The sequence below is a fragment of the Notamacropus eugenii genome, chromosome 4 (assembly GCF_028372415.1).
Source record: "Notamacropus eugenii isolate mMacEug1 chromosome 4, mMacEug1.pri_v2, whole genome shotgun sequence".
NCBI classification, from domain to species: domain Eukaryota; kingdom Metazoa; phylum Chordata; class Mammalia; order Diprotodontia; family Macropodidae; genus Notamacropus; species Notamacropus eugenii.
This window is the reverse complement of record NC_092875.1, coordinates 172,191,127-172,200,563: the sequence shown is the minus strand read 5'-3', so window position 1 is coordinate 172,200,563 and position 9,437 is coordinate 172,191,127.

Genomic DNA, 9,437 nt, shown 5'->3' with positions numbered 1-9,437 from the left:
CTTACAGGGCAATGAAGAAGTATAGGTTGGGTGTCATAATAGGCTGCAACGTATAACCAATGAAAACTGGCATACAAGAAGTGACATAAGAGTCACAGTCAATAATCTGGAAATGTGTTTAATATGATTATGTAGGTATAGCCTATATCAGATGGCATGCCATCTTGGGAAGAGAGGAGGGGAAGGAGGGAGAAAAAAATTGGAATTCAAAATCTTAGAAAAGTGAATATTGAAAAGTAAGAACTAAAAAACAAAAAATTTAAAAAGACATTCAAGGGAGCATTTGATCTCAAGAGGAAATGGATCAGTCATGTAACCTAACGCTTCTCAATCTTAGTGAGAAATAAGATGGATAATCCTAGTGTTCCAGTGCCATCCATGTGTTTTGGATTAGACCTGAGTTAGGCCAGTTCCCTAATAGCTTTTATTCAATATTGGAACTAAATGAGACACTTGTAATCAATCAATAAAAATGTATTGAGGGCCTGCTTTGTACCAGGCACTGCACTAAGGTGCTGGGGATGCAAAAAGACCCCAAAGCCAGTCTCTGTCCTCAAGAAATTTACAATTATAAGGGAGACAACAATCAAACAAATATATACAAAGCAAGCTATACACAGGATAAATAGGAAATTAACAAGAATTAATTAATTAATAGGAAATAATTAGTATTAAGAGTATTAGGGAAGTCTTCCTGTAGAAGGTGGAATTTTAGTTGAAACTTGTAGGTCATTCAACAGTTAACAAAAGGAGATTTATTTAGTCACAACAGGAGAATATTGAATACTAATATGCCCCAAGGGTATTACAAATTGATTCAGCTCCCCAGCCAAGGATCAGAGAGTAGCTAGAACTCCTTGTAGCTATTTTAACTCATTCAACCTTCAAGTGAAGTCAGTTGCCCAACTGCTTAGCCCCCTGAATCAATCAAGTCCCAAGGATAGTCTCAATATTTTTGAAGGAAAAAAAACAGAAACAAACTTAGCCCAACAGTCATAGGGATGAAGGATTAAAATATTGCTCACACAGCAGGAGATACTAAAAGATCCAGAAAAAATTCTCTAATGTGTTAGGCTGATCCTCTATGAAGGATTTATGGTCAAACATGGGCAAGAATTGCACAGGATGAAGGATCGATGGGTTATGGTTTGTACCTCTGAAGAGAGTGCCCAAATCAATGAAACTATCCATCAAAGTATTAAGTCTACCCAAACACAGGCAAGTAAGGATGAATTACAGTGAATGCCAGCAACCGATCAGAATAATGTCGGGCATGCTAAAGCTTAGAACAAACTGTGGCTGGTGATCAATGATCAGGATGATAAAAAAGGATGTTTTTAGCTGTGTCAGAAGCAAGAAAAGTGCGGGGTGCTCAGCCTGTGACCCTGGGTTAATCACTTAACATCTTAATGTCTTACATAACTTTCTAAGACTATAAGTTACAGAGAAGGTGTGTCCACCTACATTGGTGGGGGCCTTTTCCTCATCAAGGATTTGTTATATTGATGTAATCACAGATCTCTCCCTCCCCCATTGGTAAGACAAGCAATTAAAAAATCCACAATTTTCATACATCATCATCTAGGTATGTGATGCAGGCAATTAAAGATGAAGAGCAATGAGTGATTGGATGGAATGTTAAATCCCATAACAGGCTAAGGCTGATGATGTATGCCTCAAAAATGCTCTGACTACTCTGCCAGGTGTTGGAGATATAAGGATGAAAAAGAAATGAAACAGTCCTACCCTCTGGGTGCTTACATTTTCTTTGGGGGGAACAAGACGTGAACATGAAATAACAAAGATATACCAAATACATACAAGGTCAATAGGATAGTGCTCACTAAGAGCTGGGGTGATTTAGAAAAGCCTCATTTAGGAGGCAGAACCAAAGGAGCCAGTGCACTCCTGTCATGGACAATGGTCTTCGAAAAGTCATAGAGATGCAGAGACAACAGTATAGGCTGAGTAACAGAAAGCAGGTCATTTTGTCTGGAATCCAGGGTGAGGGAAGGGGAATAATGGGAAACAGGGACCCCAAAAGCTAGGGTGTCGTTAAGTTTGAATCGATTGCTTGTGCTCCTGGTGTTTGGGGAAGCAGTTTGTTCAGCGTCCAACAGGTGGAGAAGGAAGGTTCACCAGATGAAGAATGAAATACGCATTCTTACTTAGACTCAATGTAGTGATTTGTTTTTCTGGATTATCTATCTGCCTACCTACCTACCTACCTACCTACCTACCTACCTACCTACCTACCTACCTGTCTGTCTGTCTGTCTGTCTATATATATGTATGTATGTGTATATGTGAATATATGCATGTGTATATATACACATGTGTTAAGTGACTAACCCAGGTTAAGTGATTAACCCACTTATACATACACGTGTACAGATAGATATATTTGTTATAAGGGAAGGTTTTGACTTGGAAAGATATAGATAGTGATGCTATGTTTGTGGATAATTATAGATTTGTTTTCACCTTCCTCTCCAAGATCATTAGTAAAATATTTAAAAAATGAACAGAACAGAGTAAAAGAGTATAGAAGATGACATAAATAGAGCAGTTTTATTACTAACCTATTTAGTTATATGTCTAGAGCATATATATATTATATATGATGTAAGTTTAATATATTGTATATGTATGTGAGTATATGTATGAATGTCTCAATATATTTTCAACTTGCTTACTCTTACAAACTCTAGGCTGTTTTTTTGTTTTGTTAAATGCTTTGTTTTTCAAATGGTTATGTATATATATGTGTATATATACATACATATATATATAGTTTTTCCAAATATTGTACATGCAGTCCCACATACAAACACTCACACATATGATTGGTGGTTGTTCTTTGTTTTCAAAGAGGACCAACATGCCATCACCATGATAAAGTGAAGTTTCAGTATCTGACTGTGTCTGATCAGACTAATACAAGCTCCGAATGCACTACCACAGGTTGGGCACAGATAGTCTGTGTGAACATTTGGGGTGGATACTCCAGATTTGTGCATCTTACGTTTACTTTGTGCTGTCTCAATTCTGCTTTGCTCATAGAGCACAGCACCTTTTCTGATGTGGGCATGCCATGCTGAGTGGTCTTGTGCCAGTGTTTCCCATGTCGCACAATCAAATCCAAAGTTCTTGAGAGAGACCTTGAGAGTGTCCTTGTATCACTTCTTCTGACCACCATGTGATCGCCTGCCCCATACAAGTTCTCCATAAAATAGTCTTTTTGGCAAGTATACATTTGGCATTCAAACAATGTGTCTAGCCCATCGGAGCTGTGCTCTCTGAAGCACAGTTTGAATGCTTGGCAGTTCAGCTTGAGCAAGGACTTCAGTGTCTGACGCCTTATCCTGCCAGGTGATCCTCAGAATCTTCCTAAGATAGTTCACATGGAAGTGATTCAGTTTCCTGGCATGGAGCTGCTAGACTGTCCATGTTTCACAAGCATGTAACAATGAGATCAGCACAACAGCTCTGTAGACCTTCAGTTTGGTAGTCAGCCCAATACCTCTTCTCTCCCAAACTTTTCTTTGGAGCCTCCCAAACACTGAACTAGCTCTGGCAATGCATGCATCAACCTCATTGTCAATGTGTACATCCCTGGACAATATACTATTAAGGTAGGTGAATTTATCCACAGAATTCAAAGCTTCTCCTTATGTTGTAATTGATAGTTCTACATATGGATGTTGTGGTGGTGGTTGGTATAGCACCTATGTTTTCTTGGTGTTAATTATTTGGACAAAATTAGCACAGGCAGCAGAGAATTAATTCATACTTTGTTGCACCTCAGCTTCAGAGGCTGCACTGAGTGCACAATCATCTGCAAACAGAAAATCATGCACCAACACTCTCTCTACTTTGGTCTTGGTTTTACCATCAGTATGGTAGTTGACTTTGATGCTGTATTCATCCTCATTGAAAGCATTTGACAACATGGCTGAAAACATCATGCTAAAAAGCATGGGAGCAAGCACACAGCCCTGTTTCACTTCCCCGTTGGTGACTGGGAAGGCACGAGAGCGTTGTGCGATACTGATGAACTTCTCCGGGTGAGACAGCATGTCCTAGTGGATGAATTGGCCTAAGCCTAAAAGGCCTGGTTTCCAGTCCCATCTCTGTTACACATTGGCTGTGTGACCCTGGGTAAAAAACACTTAGTCTCTTGGTACTCTCTAAGACTTTAAATTGCAGATAAGGAGCCAATCTGAATGGGTAGGAGTTTCCCTCAGCCAAGAGTTCCTCATACTAATGAAATCACAGGTTTAATCTTTATACACACACACACACACACACACACACACACACACACACACACACACACACACACACACCCTTAAAAACAATTTCATATAACAAAAGTTCATGGTTCTGATTATAAGCCTCTTTTTTTGTATGTTAAAATATGCTTATTAATGACTAAATTCACACACACAAAAGAAAATTTAGAGCGTAAGCCAAGAGGCACCCTCTAGTGGCTCACTGACTATATTGCACCTAGATGATAATACAAAATTGTGGATTATTTGTTTATTAATCTTGCCAAGACCATGGGAGAAGTAGCCCTTATGTGGATGATCTCTATGTTGTGGGAGGTCCCTAAGAGATCTCTGGGAATGAAAGGGTACATGTAATCTCTAGTTTTCTCTCTTGGTCCTTGGTGCACATGGGTTAGAATGGGGCAAGCTTGGGTGGGTCTTGTAGATGTGGAAGAGGGCGGGGAGACGCAGAGAGGCTTTGGCAGTCAGAAGGCAGCACTGGATTTTTGCCCCTTGGGGACAGTGGGTATAGGAAGAGAAATGAGAAGGTCCCAAAAGCAAAATCTGTTTACCTTGAAATTTTCTTTAGGGTTATCCCTGTAGACATCCTTCTCATAGTTTCTATAATTACTAGTTGTTTCTCCTAGGAAATTTCTACTTTTTTGCAGACAATTCATTTATGTCAATTTGATGAGTGTTTATTGGGTACCCAGTATACATAAGACATTACTAGGGACTCAAGAAAGGATTTTTGGTGGTTGTTTTTAAAGGAGTTTCTAAACTGGGATGAGGACAGAATGGGCTGGGGGATAAGAGAGATGAGCAATCCACTTTTATGTAAATAAAAATGTGAAAAATGTAGCTGACCACAGTACTACTCTACTAGTAAAGATTCATTCCTTTGGGTCTTCAGCTTTACCAGCTGTGAAAATCTCTTACTGAAATGCAAATCTCCCTGAGATGTACAGAGTGATACTGACAGCAACCTAGAGCTATCCAGCTGAAATGAGCTCCAGCGTTACACATCTTACCAAAAATTAATCCGGGAGTGTCCCAGCCTTTCCTATCTAGCACCTGTATACCAAGTTCAAAACCTTGGTGGATATCTTGTCATGGATTATTTTCCAGCCCATTTAAACAACTTTCTTTCGGAGTAGGGTTGCCCTTGTAGTCTGCACTGTAAGACTGTTCTCCATAGAGAGTCTCCAATTGTCTTTGGTGGCTAGAATTTCCCTTTATGTTGTCATTAATATGGATCCTTTCTGACTCAGGAGAGACATTTCTTTTCTACTGTGTCTCCAGACAGAATTCCTCTGAGATTGTTCATCGTATGGTTTCATGATAAACATTTCCAAGTACAATTTTGAGGTCACCCCCATCTCCACCAGCAGATGGCACAGTCTGTACACCCTTTTGACTAGCAAATATGGCATTCTAACATGGACGTTGGCTACAGAGTCTTTTGTATAGAATATAGGGCTTTGGATCTGGACGGGAACATCCCTCTACCCGTTGCTTGTCAGCACTTTTGATTGTCCACTTAGCAAATTGCCTAGAGTCCTAAGAGCTTAAGTGACTTGTCTAAGGTCATATATATTTAATCCATTGCCAAGATCTATTGATTTTACTTTCCTAATAACTCACAGGACTCCTTCTCTCCTCTGACCAGCTTAGTATAAGCCCCCTCATAGCCTCATACCTGGACTGTTGCCATAGCCTGCTGGTTGATATACCTACCAAAAGTCTCTCTCCACTGCCTCCACTCAGCTGCCAAAAGGATCTTCCTAAAATGCTGCTGGTGGTGGTAGTGGTTGAGTCATATCAGATTTAATGACCCCATTTGGGGTTTTCTTTTTTTTTTTTTTTTTTTTTTAATTAATTTTTTTTATTTTTTTAATGTTTAACAATCACTGCCATACAATTGCGATTTTATCCCTCCCCACCCACCCCCCACTACCTCCCTCCCTCCCCACGACTGCATACAATTCTGTATAGATTCTACATATACTTTCCTATTGAGTATATTTTCACTATAGTCATGCTGTGTAGTCAGACTAAGATAAATGAAAGAATCCGTATAACAAATCAGAACATGATACACAAACACATACACATACACAAACATGATCTGCTACATTATGTGAGTGACTTCCATATTTCTCTCTCTGAGTGTGGAAGGCATTTTGCCTTGAGGTCCACCATTGGGATTTTTTTTTTTTTTCAGAAGTTCTTGTGTTATTACAAAAATCTAAGTCTACCAGAAAAAACTCTCACACACTGTGGTTGTTGCTGTGCATAAAGTTCTCCTGGTTCTGCTCCTTTCACTCAGCATCAGGTCATATAAGTCCTTCCAGGCCTCTCTGAAGTCTTCTTGTTCATCATTTCTTATGGCACAATAGTACTCCATTACATTCATATACCATAATTTATTCAGCCATTCCCCAATTGATGGACATCCCCTTGACTTCCAGTTTTTGGCAACTACATAGAGTGCTGCTATAAATATTTTTGTACATGTGGGACCCTTTCCCATTTTTATGATCTCTTGGGGATATAGTCCTAGTAGTGATATTGCTGGGTCAAAGGGTATGCACATTTTTGTAGCCCTTTGGGCATAGTTCATTTGGGGTTTTCTTGGCAAAGATATTGGAAGGGTTTGCAAATTCCTTCTCCATCTCATTTTAAAGATGGGAATATTGAGGCAAACAGGGCTAAATGACTCAAGGTCACATATCTAATAAGTATCTGGGGTTAGATTTGAACTCAGGTCTCCTGATTCCAGGCCTAGGGCCCTAACCACTGTACCACCTAGATGCCCTAAAATGCAGATCTGACCATTTCACTCCCTACCCCTACCCTGCTCAATAAATGCTAATGGCTCCCAATCATCTCTAAGATCAAATATAAAATCGTTTTTGACTTTCAGAACACTTTACTTTTCTTCTCCTCTTCCCTACCCCTCTTCTAGTCTCTTAGATCTCTTTTCCCCTCTCACAGCTACTCTGAGATCCAGTGACATTGACCTTCTTCTTGAACAATACACTCCATTTCCAACTCTGGACATTTTCACTTGCTCTGCCTCTTGCCTGGAGTGTTCTCCTTGAGGGCAGGAACTGGCTTGCCTTTCTTTGTCTCTCATTGCTTAGCACAGTGCCTAACACATAGTAGGCACTTAATAAATGTTAATTGACTGGCACAGTCAGTAGATGTCAGAGGCAAGACATCAACCCAGGATTTCCTGGCTTTAGACCACTTCTCAACTAAGCCTTCTTTCTCTTTGTAGTTGGAGAATTCCAACGTAAACCCTTATGCAAAATTCATTTAAAGAAACAAAAAAACAAATTTAAATTCTATGGAGGTGAGAGCTAACACTGTGCCTTCAGCAGGTTGAGTGGAGCAGCCCTCCTAGGCTCAGGGTCTGGCAGGGCTCTAGAGCTGGGAAAAAGGATGGGACCCGAGAGGAGAAGGAACAAAAAGAAAGAACAGAAGAAGAATTATTGCCGCTTATTAAAGTTGAGAGGTTTTAAGAAGCAAGGACCACACAGCAGACAACAAAAGAAAACTTGGAAGGAAGAATAGAAAAGCTGGATTGCTTTGAAAACAATGTGTGGTATTTATTACATAGGTTTTAAAAAAGTAAACAAATGAAATATAGTTTTATTTTGAAATCTCTGTGTCCTGCTATGTACATGGAAATATTCTTTTTTTTTTCTTTTCTTGTCTTGTACTTAAGTTTAAAATGAATAAAATTTTTTTTTTTACAAAGAAGTAAGGGCTTTGGGAAGAAGCATTTTAACAGAATTGTGAAAGAAAATTGCAGCAAAATTACATCAGGGAAACAATAACTTATAGGAAATTCATTTTCCATGAGTGACCTGGTGAGGAAGATCTAGGAATGAAGACAAGGGATTGACTTTCGGAGTCAAAGCAATTTCAGTTCCTTCCTTGTTGCCTAGGACTGGCCCCTATTATCTAGAACTTTTGGAACACATTACTGACAAGAAGTCCTCAGCACTATGCCCATTCCTCTTCACTCCCAATCAACCAATCACTAATCAATCTTCATTTACTTCTACAAAAGATTTTTCCCTCTCCTTCTTCTGAGCCTCTCCCAGATCTTAGATAAATTAATGGAGTCTTGGATCACAGATTTAGGACTAGAAGAGACCTTAAAAAGCATCTAGTCTACCCTCCTCATCTGGAAGATGAGGAAACTGAGACCCAGAAAGATTAAATAACTTCTCCAAGGTCACTCAGGTAGTAAGTGACAGAGCCAAGATACACTGGAGTTTGCTAATAACATTGTATTTGGCAGCCAGGCAGTGCAGTGGATAGAGTACTAGGTTATGATAAAGAGATTCATTTTCCTAAATTCAATCTGACCTCAGACACTTACTAGTTATGTGACCCTGGGTAAGTCACTTAACCTTATTTGCCTCAGTTTCCTCACCTATAAAATGAGCTGGAGAAGAAAAAGGAAAACCACTTCAGTATCTTTGCTAAAGAAAACCCCAAATGGGGTTATGAACAGTTGGACATACCTGAAAAATAACCCGACAACAATAGCCCATGTTTGGTGGTAGACATACCGCTCACAGACTTTTCTTAGTCTGTTCTGAGCAACAGCCAGAAGCCAAGAGGGAGAGGATAGCTGCTGACTTGTATTTACCCATCAGCTCGAACTAAACTGCCAGGCATTCAAACTATGTTTCAGAGAGTGCAACTCCCATGGGCTGGCCACGTTGTTTGAATGCCAAATGTGCGCTTGCCATGAAGACTATTTTATGGAGAACTTGCATGGGGCAGGCGATCACATGTAGTCAGAAGAAGCGATACAAGGACACTCTCAAGGTCTCTCTCAAGAACTTTGGATTTGATTGTGCGACATGGGAGACACTGGCACAGGCCCGCTCATCATGGTGTGCTCACATCAGAAAGGGTGCTGTGCTCTATGAGCAAAGCAGAGTTGAGACAGCATAAAGGAAATGTACGATGCGCAGGTTTGGAGTAACCACTCCAAATGTTCACACCAACTATCTGTACCCAATCTGTGGCAGAGCATTTCGAGCTTGTATTGGTCTGATCAGCCACAACTGGACACGTTGAAACTTTACTTTATCACGCTGATGTCATTTTGGTCCTCTTCAAGAACGAAAGACAACA